This window comes from Lissotriton vulgaris, chromosome 1_1, assembly GCF_964263255.1.
Source record: "Lissotriton vulgaris chromosome 1_1, aLisVul1.2, whole genome shotgun sequence".
NCBI lineage: Eukaryota > Metazoa > Chordata > Amphibia > Caudata > Salamandridae > Lissotriton > Lissotriton vulgaris.
Genome location: NC_141685.1, coordinates 2,067,433,674 through 2,067,446,447, shown reverse-complemented (window position 1 = coordinate 2,067,446,447; position 12,774 = coordinate 2,067,433,674). Strand labels below are relative to the sequence as shown.

Below are 12,774 nucleotides of genomic sequence, written 5' to 3'. Positions count from 1 at the left end.
CTACTAGCCCTTCGATATGGGCATTTCCAGATGAATCATTGATGCAGTCTGGCCTCACCAGTGCAAGTGCTGCAGGAATCTTCCACTGATGGACTGAACATGCCACATTCTCTGAGGTGTGCTCCACAAATAATGTCTTGCTACAGAATCATAGCCTGGTCCTATGCAACCTTAACATTTTGACAATTCTTCCTGTTGGTCATGAAATGTCATCTCATGTAACTTAAGCAACAAAATAATGCATTTTCCTCATAGTTTCTCAATTCAAACAGATACCAGTTTCAATGCTTTACTACAGCGTGCCCCAGATCCAAAAAAGTGTCCTTCCTGTTGAACGTCATGTTTCTGTGGTGCAGTAATGAGATGTATTGCTCATCAGTACTGCTGCTTTTGAATTGAGAGGAAAGTCTAATGAATCAAGCGGTAGTATGTTATGATAAGCAGCACGTGTCTCTGTGACTTTTTTTTTGTAATATGATTATAATATACTCTGGCATAGAGGATTATTGTCATCACAAAGTGCCAGCCTGATTTAGCTGATTAACGACCAGTGTCTCATTGCTGAGATGTGTTTCCTCAGAATGGCCTTGCAGAAGCCCAAACTAGAATACTACATCGGGGGCCTCATTTATGGAAAGTGACGCATCGCTGCGTGAAAACAGCGATGTGTCACTTTTCACTGCGCTCTCGCTGCGGCACTAACGATGTGTCATATTTAAAGTATGACGCATCATGTCGCAAGGAGTTACAGATGCGTCAGTATTTCTGACGTATCTGTAGGCGCAAAAGTGACTCATTGCTGGAGTGTGTCAGAAAAGTGACACAACTCAAGCAATGTGTACTTTCACATGGGCAAGTCCCATGTTGTTAGTGCCTGGGTCATTCTTGCACCTGCCATGAGGCAGGCGTAAGATTTTGACGCATTAGCGTCCATGAAATGACGCAGTGAAATCTTATAGATTTCACTGCGTCACTTCAATGACTCTTTTTAGCGACAAAATGCCCCCCTTGCATACATTATACCTGGCGCAGGTATAATGTGGCGCAGTGGTTTACAAAGTGACGCATCTACCTAGATGCGTCATTTTGTATATATGGTGCAACAAGGCACATTTGTTACGCTGCTGTTGCGTCACAAAAAGTGACGCACCGGCGGTGTAAAAGTGACGCACTGCCTCATAAATGAGGCCCCTAGTCTTTAACTATAGGAATTAGAAGTATATCTCGGAAAATACCTGTGAAACACAATTGTCTCTTTTTCAAATAATTTTTGTTGTTTTTCAATAGTGACTTTGGAAAGCCTATGATAATAAACTGTATAGAGTGGTTACCGTACTGAGAAGTTAATTATTCTACTCACGTTGTCGAATACTAGGACAGACTGTTCTGCATCGAATTTTTATTAAACAAAATACCAACTCAAAAAGGGCTTTCAATATTTTATCACCGACACAGTTTTGCAAACAAAGCTCATTGTCATCAAAATGCATGGTAGGAAGTTCATCTGCCTTTCTTTATTATTCGAACAGCGCTTTAGATGTTTTGTTGAGGGAAAGTGAATATCTTGCTTGCGGATTTGAGACAAAATGCCTTACTTCAGTCGAGTTTCTTGGTCTTCACCTGAAATGCCTGTAGTTACTGATCAGTCTGGTTTCAGTATTATGTTGATGGAGTTCTAAAAATACTAGGACATTAGTTGACATCTGGTCAAGAATCATATTACCATGAAGAATCTTTGATTAAAATAAAACTAGATAATGCAGGATTCATGACTTGCTAGATAGACAATAGTTAGTGTGCATGGACCCTCCACAGCGTTGCTGATTAAATCTCCAGAGTAGGTTTCAGAGGAGACCTTGAGGGCAATTTCCTTTGTCATTGCAATTACAGGATCTATGAAATTGGGGTATTGGTTGAGGAGGTGAAAGCCCACTCCTGCACCAAGCACAATCCTTGTCAAGGTGAACTCAGAAGCAAACCCCAAATTGACCTATGCTCCTCAATCCTCTGGTAGCATGGCAAAGAGCAGTCAGGCTAAACTCAGAGGCAATGTGTAAAGTATTTGTGCAATATTTCATATGGTAATAAAATGAAAACATCTCTCAAAAAGGATCCCGCTCCAAATTAGAAAAACTGAGTAGACTCTATTAAATAAAACAAGACTCAAAAGACAAAAATCTAATCAGTAAGTTTCAGAGATAGGCAATTTAAAGATTTAGTTGAAAATAGCACGGAAAAAACAAAAGTGCCACTCTGAGCCATCTGGTAGTGCAAGACCAGGAGAAAGTCACAAGTTCAGGCTGACCGTGGTGAATCACAGGTTGTATACAAATATCAGGTTAGTCCCACTGAAAACCTTCTCAGTCTAGTGCAGAGTCCTGTTAATGGTGGTGGTGGGGCCGCGAGGAGCAGGGAGAAGTCGTTGATGGTCATCGATGTAGCACGAAGAGTGTGTCAGGCATCGTGGATGGTTGACGCTGTAGCACATGATCCTGTTGTCTTGAGCAGTTGGGACAGTGCTTTGTGATGACGTTCTCTGCGAGTGGTCAGTGCTGTACTGCAAATGGTCGGGCTGCCGTAATGTCGCATTGGTGGGCTGTGCATGTGACAAGATGTTGGCCGCAACAGGCTCTTTCACAGTTGCAAACATCCCACAAACTTCAATTCAGCCTCTCTGAGGCCACACCAAGGGTCCAGGACCTGTGCGGTACCACTTGGGGGTCAGGGTACTCCTGCTGGATCTGGGTGCTGGTTTAGGTGGTTTGTGGCCTGTTATATCCCTGTTGCTTTGAACAGGAGGCCAGCAGACTAGCCCTTGGACTCACTTTGGAAGTTCTGGGTTTGGGTGCAGGTTCAAATCTATCTCACTCAGGCAGTAGGGCAGCAATCCAGCAAGGTATCAGTCCAGCAAATCAGTAATCCAGCAGGACAGCAGTCTTGCAGAGTGTCAGTTCTTTCAGTAGCACATCAGTCCTTCTTCCTGGCAGAGGATAAATGGGTCCAAAACTGCAATGAAGAGTTAATGTCTGAGGTACAATATTTATACCATACCTTTGAAGTTGGAGTAGTTTCTAGAACAGTGGTTCTTAACCTGTGGTCTGGGGACCTCTGGGGGTTTGTGAAGCCTAATCTGGGGGCATAAAACTCCTTAGAAAATGAAATATTAACACATTTAAAAAGTGTATATAAATAAATTATTTTATAACGTTCTGTAAATGTAAAGGAATTTGAAATTAGAGGCTAAAATGAAGTTATTACCATCTGATTAATGTGTGCAACGACTACAGCTGCATCAAGCAGACTATGGCATGAATGATGGGTGGCCTCACTTGAATTTAGAAAAGCTCCAACCTTCCCATTATAAGTAACAGTTCCATTTTCAAAATGTTTGGCGAAATAAATAAAATATGTAATCATTTGTTTCAATGCTTTTTTCTGTATGTTTTGCATGTTGTTTTGCACTTCAAATCACCAAAAATGCTTTGGCTGGGGACTCCAGCATCCAGTAATGAGTCAGTGGCAGTCCCTGATTGCAATAATGATTCTTCAAGAGTCCCTGGGTTCAAGTAATGATGAAGTAGGGGGGGAAAAGGTTAAGAACCACTGTTCACTTGTAAGTAGGACTGTACCAAATTCTGTCTTCCCATCCTATCAGTGATGGCCCTTCCAGGCACACCGAAGCACTCTATTGTGCATGGCTGTCTAGAAGGAATGCTCAAATCCCAACTATCCACTACACCCAGTCATGTGACCCAGAGATAGGCTGCAGGCACTAAATGGCTAAGGCAGGAAAATATAAACTTTTCAAAACTATTACGAAACAACAAATGCCAATGCTGACTCTATTCAGCCAACACAATAGTTTTAATGCCACACAACTAAATTATTGTGATAACTATTTTATCTCACTGTGATTCATAAAAGACTTTTCATTTTACCTACGACTGTCATTGACAGAGTAACAAGAACAACATGAAATACATCAGTTCCCTTTTCTTGCATGTCCCACAATATATAAACAGCAATAAATAAGAAAAATAGTGCATCTTATAATAGGGCATGTCTCGGTTCTGAATTTTACAGCAACCAAAGTGATAGACATCCTTATCAAAAAGCTAAATCTTTTGTTTCTCAGGATATAAATAAAATGACTACTTGGGATCTCACAGAAACAATGCTTCCTACCAAATAATTATACTTACCATTCTCATTAGAACTGAAAACATCAATGAGTATTCATGCTTTAACTCTTCTGAGACAGGAAGTTTCACCTATTTCAATTTGAGGGATGCTCTACACTGCCATTGTTAATGTACAAATTTATCAAATAAACAGTCTATAAACTGAGAGTGGGGACAATACTATGAATGTATGTTCTTTTAGGGCTAACTGAAATTTTGGCAAGTAAAATCTATAAATAGCTTGAACGCCGGATATATGTAAAATTGAAAGGTACAGCTAGGTTTCCATTTGTCATATTTTGCGGTTGACCCAATGAGGTGTGATGCACCTTCTGTAAGCCTGATCATCAGAAACTAGGTTATTAATTTGGCAATGGTAGACCCCTGCAACATAATAAAAGCAATATTGTTGTGTCAAACATAGTTTTGAGAGGATCAGCGCAAAGCCCCTAGTATTTATCGCACAAGCAATAGATATTTCCTAGAGAAGTTAGTTTTGAATCTAACCAGTCTGAAGACACAATGCAAAAACTGCCACACTAATTTAGAAAACCAGAGAAGAATATAAGAAGCTAAAAGATTAAGGGTGGGCGTAGTGCGCGTAGTGGGGCTACGCAAAGCTCTGCAAAGTGGGGTGGGCGCTTCCCCCACCCACACACTTCGCGTAGCCCCGCTACGCGCTGGCCACCTCCCCTCTGCCCTGTTCTAGTACCGCATTGAGAGGGACATACAGGCACTGGACGCAGAGGTGATTGAGCACGCCTCCACAGAGGTGGAAAGTAAGCACCTGGCTCTATTGGTGGAATTCCGGGATACAGCAGACAGGGAACGTTTGCTCCTGGGTAAACACGTCCAGGAAATATGGTGAGGCGAACGTCCTGGTGGAACTCTAGCACCGTTACTGTGTCCCCCTTATAGTAGGGCATACCTAACTGAAATCAAAACCCCAGCTGGTCAGTCGGTATATTCTACCCCAGAGATAAGTAACACATTTTTGACACGCATTAAAACCCTATACTGTTCCAGAATATATGCGGAAAACGTAGCGCACAGGAAGACTACCTATCCGAAATTGCACTGGTGTATCACAGGACTTCCTAGCCATTCCAATATCCCTAGAAAATGTTGTTGAAGCCATTGATGCATTGCGGGGTTCCTCTGCTCTGGGTCTAGATGGGTTTACGGCAGGTTTTTACAAGGCATACAAGGCATACAAAGACATTTTATTCCCCCAATTGATAGAAGTTTACATAGAAGCATTGGAAAAGCAAGTTCTTCCTCCTACTTTTAGAGAGGCCGTTATTATTCTATTTCCTAAACCTGGTAAGGACCCTTCTCAATGTGGCTCGTATAGGCCCCTTTCTTTATTGAATCTGGATTACAAAATACTAGCCAAGGTTATTGCTGTCAGGCTCGCTTTGTTAATGGAGTACATTATTTCCCCTGCGTTCCTCATCGCTCTACTTCGCTTAATATCCGAACCCTTTTTTCTGTTCTACACTGGATTGATCCAATGGTCCCGGCAGCGGCTGTACTGTTGGATACCAAAAAATCTTTTGATTCCTTGGAATGGCCCTTTTTCATCTCAGTAATTCGCCGGATGGGGATGCCAGAAGGTTTTGTTGCCACAACTGCTCTTTTATACACTAGCCCCACTGCTAGACTGCGCGTCAATGGCACGCTCAACCCTTTTATTTGACCTGTGGAACAAGGCAAGGTTGCCCTTTATCCCCATTACTGTTTATTTTGGCCATGGACCCCTTAGTAAGACATTTCCAGGAACGTCACCTGCATCGAGGGTTACAGTTTAAAACTGGACCGCTATTAGTATCACTTTATGCTGATGATACTATTCTATATGTTAGACAGCACAGAGGAGACCAAAAATAAATGGCCAATTTGCTAAAGATGTGCTGGATAATCGTTTTATATATACCTATTTGAAGCACTGTAATGCATTTAATTCTAAACAAATTACAGAAACTATTTTTAGAAATGTATTATTTGGCGTGAGTGACTACCCATCTCAAGGAATAATGACAACTGTAACTGTATTTGATTGAAACTTGCTGTATTGTCAGTTCAAACGAATGAGCAACTTCTTGCATAACGCTAGCCTTCACAATAGACTATCATTGACAATTTTCCCACTGCTTATTAAAGGGGTGAAAGAGTCAACCATTGCACCTTCATAGATACCAGAGAGTCTTAAATGGGATTCATCAGCAATGTCCTTTCCTGATACTCCTCCTGCCTGTCCAGCCAACACCAATTTGTTCACAAGAAAAACAAACCAGATACAATGCAAACCTGTCTTAATGACTTGAAGCTTGACTGCTTTGAACTCCATTACTAAGTGCTGAATCACTTAGATTCACCTAAGACACCAGCCTCACCCTCAAGGAATAGATTGACAAAAATCAGGTGGCCTGGTAACCGCTCCCTTATCAAAAGAAGGTGAAACTTTTCCTTCCAGAAATCATCTTCACAACTTCTGTTCAGGGCCTCCTGCTGTTGTATCTGCTTCATGGCCCTCACACTGACAGCTTAAGGGCATTGTACACACCATAGCACGTCTCATCCATGGCCTGAAGAAATATATTCATATTGCCCCCCTTGCCAGCTCGCACCGTCTTAAAAATCAGCTCAACAACTGCATCATTTACAAAGCTATCACGACCATTATCCCTGCTTAACCTGTGGACAAGCTCACCCCTCTCTGTGTTTTTGGTTAATTACAGACCACAGACTAAGAGGTGTAAAAAAGAAGGATAAAGAAGCAGCTAGACTTTTCCATGAGTGCACCTAGGATTTGGAACAGCAGCCCTGTATCCATCAGGACTGCCCCAATGCTGCTTCTATTAACCTTTTTGACGCTGATGACGGAATTGCTTCGTCATCAGCCGCGGTAGCGCTGTGCTAATGACGGAGCAGTTCCGTCATGGCCCGCTCGCCGCGCCTGCCAGCGCTGGGCGTTCCATTGATCGGGCGGGGTTATGACGGAACCGCTCCGTCATGAGCACAGCTCAACCGAGGCTGGTGACGGAGCTGTTCCGTCAACAGCATGGGCGCGCCGCGCGGCCGCCCCGCCCCGCCCCCTTAGCGCTGCGGCGGTATAGCCGCCACAGCGAAGGTGTTAAGGAAAGTGTTGCATCACAATGCATTAATGGTTCAGAAACCAGCTATCTCTCTAATAACTTGTTGACTTTATGCGGGTCTTTCACCATCGCAGCGCTCCACTGCCCTTTGGCCATAGAAATATCACTTCCTTACATTGTTTTAAATGTAATTTTGTAAGCTTTCATTTTGCTGATTTTCATGCCTACACTTTTAATTACTGTGCTCGTTTGAATTCAGACCCACTTGTTGGAACACACGGAGGGCACTATAAACACAGACATGGTAAACGTGGTAGAAAGATAAAACTCCAGTCAGTGGAAATTCATGCAAATGAAATAATATGCAAATGAATTAGAAAGAGCAGAAACATTCAAATTAATTCCTTTTTCATAAGTTCGTTGTTACCACTCTGGGTAATGAATCAGCTCGTCAGATGCAAATCACCGGGTAGATGTTTAATTTGTAACAACTCCAATCAGTGATGCTGGAGAGAACCAAACGTTTAGGTATCTGAAATATAGCTATGGGAATGTTTCCATTTCGCTACATATGCAAACGAAGCAATTATGCCTGCAGAAGCAAGCGTATGCAAATTATCAGAGTTTTTCAGTGAACCAGTGGTTATCCAATTCCTATCACTCATGTATTTTTTATTTGTCAGTCTACGATGAGGAAATAAAGTCCCTGAGGTACCGGGCCGACAGCCATTTAATTCCGATGGGCAGTTCCCGTTTCGAGCCCTTGAAGGACGGTTTTTAGAGCCCAGGGCCACTCCTTGTGCCTCTGTCACTTTCCACAGCTCTGGCGAGGATTGCAGCAAGCACAGAGAGCTTTCAAGTGAAAGAGAAAGGGAGGGAAGGGGAAGGTAGAGAGAAAGCGATCAGAGATGGAGAAGAGCTAGTGGAGAGTAACAGTGGATGAATAGAACTAGCGAGATAGCACGAGATGGGTGCAGGGCTGGTTTGCACATTTTACCAGGGCTACTTTGGTTCTCAAATCCAGCCCAGAAGAGGTGAGGGTAAGGAATAGGGAAGAAGCACATTATCAATAATTTCCACCGCAGGCATTGGAAGCAAGCAGCGGATACAAACAATGTGTCTCCTCCATTTTAAATAAAATCTACAAACAAGGGTATAATTGACATCAATTTAGATAGTCTCTACATTTTTGGAGTGGAAATTAGGCATTCAAAAATATGTGAGAAAGCTCTGAATATCACACCTCTGTGGACCTAAGAAGCAAACGTGACAAGCGTAGGTGATTCACTACTGTTGAAATAAAATTTAATTTGCAAGTGACTGAAAGGGCATGCCATCTACGATTCAATCAATCAATAGTATAATAGTTTGGCTTTTGTCTTAACCTTACTATATGCTAACACCCACATGCATCAATATCGGCATTTGCGAATTCTTATTTGCGAAAAATAGCGAATCGCAAATAAGAATTCGCAAAAGCCTATTCATCATTTTTCTCGCAAATTTTATGCGATTCGGTAAAAATCGCAATTTTTACCGATTCACATGAAATTTGTGAATTTTCAATTGCGAATTCGCAATTCCCATTCATTCCTATGGGCTAAAAGGCCCATAGGAATCAATGGGAATTGCGAACTCGGATTTGAAAATTCCCAATTCATGAATGCATTTCAAGGGTGGAGAGGGGGGTCCAATGACCCCCCCCCTGCACCCATGAAATGTACTTTTCAGTACAAGTTACATACACACATGTCCTTAGGACATGTGTGTCTGTAATTGAACAGTTTAAAAAAAGCAATTTTGAGCATATTTGAACCATTTCGCAAATTACCACGAGGTTCAACCTCGTGGTAATTTGCACTTCCAGTTTCAAATATCGCAATTTTTTTTAAATGATGCATTGCTTTTAAGGAATCGCAAATTTGCGATTCCTTAAGAGCAGTCGCATTTTTGGAATTCGCTAAAAATAGCGATTTTTCCAAAAATGCTTGATGCATACTAAAAAGGTATTTAGGAATCGCAAACGGCCGATTTTACCGAATCGCACCGTTTGCGATTCCTAAATAGCTTGATGCATGTGCCCATAAGTGCTGCAGATAGGACATTTACTGTAACTTAGTCTCACTATAATTGCATGCTTAATTAGGCTTCATGTACCTACTGTCAGTGTTTGCATTTTGAGAAAAGGCCTCTGCCACGCAGCTAACCATACAGGGCACTGGCATGCTCACATGTGAACACATGTGCATGCAGTGTGATAGACTACAGTTGTGCACGGTCTTGTATCTGCACACAGGTAACCTACCAGTTGCTTTTTTGACCTCTCAAAATAACCCCTTTTGACAAGCCTAAACCTTCCGTTTAAATATTGATAAGTCACCTACAGGCAGGCCATTGGCCCATAAAAGCATGATAGTTAAAAGTAGGGCATATATAAATTAATGTTGAACTTTTTCTTACAGTGAAAAATCCCCCAAAGCAATTTTCACTCTAGCAAGACTGGCTGATTACGTAAATTAATTATTAGGCTACATTGTTTCATTTATTGCATGCTACATTTGAATTGGTAGCAGTGAGAGAAAAACTTATTCTACTCCTTCTAAATTGAGTTTGAAATATTCTTTAAAGGTTACCACTTTTAAAAAGTTAGCATTTCCCTGCCTAAAGTTTCTGGGACCTTTCTCCAAGTGGCCAGTCACTTGGGGACAAAAGAACAAGGGTGAAGTCTAAAGTTTGAAGTGGGTCTTCCTGACTGGATGGCGGGGGAGAAACAGTGTACTGTCCTGGTTGCACTTCAAAGGAACATGCCTCCAGTACGCACAAAGGAACTTGACACCAGGCCCGCCCCATCTATTGTTTTACTAGCCAGGTTGAAGACAAACCCAGGGGACTGGTAGCAACTGACCAGAACCAGTTTCATGGTTAGAAAAAGGGCTTCCCTTATTCATAGACTGGCACTGGGCTTAAAAGTGACCCTGGACCTGGATGGCAATGCCAATAATATCCATGACCACTGATGGACTAAGGACTCTCTCTGCAGCTGTCCCCCAGGACTAGGTGGGTCTCTCCAGGGCCTGCGAAGCTGCCCTATTCTTGGCCCTTCAGGACCATGTGGGTTAAAGTCCTGGACCTGGAGAAAGCAGGCACTGGGAGTGAACCCAGCTCCTTTCAAACTCTGTTTGAGGCCAGGAAGCCTACTGAAAATACTCTTATTGGATAGAGCTCACCATCAGGGGACAATGAGCCCAAGATAATCAAAATCATTCCATTAGGGTGAAATATGGCTGTTGAGAGGATTTGCCTTCTTTTGCAGAGAAACATAGGACAGAGGGTTCAACAACAAATTCTTAAAAATATCCTCGGGTGGGCAGCAGAAGGTCAGCACCAGCTTCACTAATGATTTATGCTCATGGAGAGGTTGTGCATGTGACCTCCTTCCCAGATGACTCATAAACCAAGTGGACACAATCCCATAGCTGGCAGAATATTAAATGCCTGGGCCCCCAAATATCAAGACAAGGTCCAGGGACCCTACTCCGGGCCCAGGATAACCAAGACTTTTCTTGAAGCAGGATTCTCCCGCCCCATGGAAGCATCGGAAGCTGTTGCTGGTTCATGTGCCAATGAAGGAAGGTGCCTAAGCAGCCGTGCCAGGCAGCAGGGAAGTGGGCTCCCTTAGTTGCCCATTATTCTCGGTACCCTGGGTGGGAAAGAGGTGCTCATCTCACAGAAAGGAAGTAAAAAAAAAAGCATGCAGAAAAGCCACACAGAATATGCTGCTATGATAATTACTTCTTGTGGCTGAGAGTGCCCCACAATGTTGTGCAAGGTCTTCTTTCTCTCTCCTGTGGTACCCCAAAGAGGGGCAGTGGAACAACCAGTGTTATTTTCCACTTTTTTGGTGGCTGCACGGAGTGCTGCAGCTCCCCTTAAAAGTGATTTTAAAAACGACTCATATGTCTTCTGGAACTTTGAATTCATGACGCCCTGCAGTGGTTTTCTTTTTGTTTTCTGTAGCTCAGAATTCTCTCGTGGTTGGTCTTATGGCTGCAATAGATATGACTCTGGTTTTATTCAGTTTTTATGCTTTATTTAAAGTAGGATGCTTCCATTGCCACTAATACTTGTTTCAGGTTACTGATTCCAGGGACGTGATAGTGCTTTTTTTAACATGTGTTTCTTGTTCCTATAAATGTGGTGACTCTTTGGCTTATATTTCAATGAGGTGACACTTTGACACAACCAGTAGACATGCATTATATTTTGATGTAGTTACCCCCTCACAAAGCCACTAGGTCTACTTTATTTTAAATGATAGTGATATTCTGTCTGATGTAGGTGCTACTGTGATTTTGCTGGTCATGACCCAATAGGTTCTAATGTGATTTCAGAATGTCAGCACCTGCTTGATGTGTTTATTTGCAAATTAGTGAGTAGCATTTAGAAGACTTGACAGTACTTTTTGAGTGTTTTTTGTGCGCCAGGGAATGGAGATTATAAGCCCACACCAACTCCCTGGAGTAGGCCCTGGACTACTCCGCTTTGTTACCCTGAGAGAACCAAGTGCAACAATGGGTGCTTGGATCCCAGTGAGGAGACAATTATGGACTTCACATCCTGTACATCTAATAACCCATTTTATTACAGAAAGTATGCATTGTGAACAGTACGCACTAACCAGGGCTGAACTGGGAGCCAAAAGCAGTTCAAACCACTCCCTCTCCCTTCCTTCCCTTTCTTTCCATCCTTGTATTTCCTGTTTCTCTCCTGGGCTCCTTGCCCTTCTCTCTCAGTCTCTCTCTCACGGCTTCTCATGTCCCCGCTGTACCTGCTGCAGTAAACCAAGAGCAGAAGAACAGAGTGATAAAACGCACCAGTGGCTGCACGTGGCTCTTCAAAACCGTGAGGTAAATCGGCAGTCGGGCCTGACATTAGCAGGTGAGCATTTGATCGCTCACTCAAAAACTGACTGGGAAATGCATCTACTACAGAATCAAGCAGGCAGAGTATATTCAGTATTGGAAATGGAATGCCTAATTTAAATGTAACTGTTCATGTGCACTGTCTTGGATTGTAATGTAAAGACCACAACTACAGACACCCAACAGAAAGCTACTAAAGCTAAGCACAGAGAAAAAAACAAGAGAGCAATTCACCAGGTTCTCTCAGTAGAACCAGCGACCTTTGACCTTTGAATTCGATTTATCGTGTTCTGCACTAATTTGTTTAGGAGTGAGTTGTTTCATGTCTTAACACAAATTCACTGAATGATCTTCTATCCAAATGTCATTCTATACTGTTTCTCATGTGTATCTTTAACTTCTAATTGGGTTCTAAATTTAAAATCTATATCGAAATAGCCCTGCTGGGTGCCTCAGTTCCAACGATCTCGTTTTCTCTGCTGATCCCTTGGTATTGAATCCGCATTTATCTCTGTTGAAGAAGCGCTGGTAGCACATCTGTCTTGCATAATACTTTCTCTTATCCTACTTAAA

At 42.5% G+C, this 12,774-nt stretch overlaps 1 protein-coding gene across 1 annotated transcript in view; it reads left to right on the top strand.

Moving 5' to 3' along the window:
* PIK3C2G (phosphatidylinositol-4-phosphate 3-kinase catalytic subunit type 2 gamma) overlaps positions 1-12,774 on the top strand; it is a 1,914,223-nt gene that overhangs the window by 755,134 nt on the left and 1,146,315 nt on the right. The gene's annotated exons all lie outside the window — the stretch shown is intronic.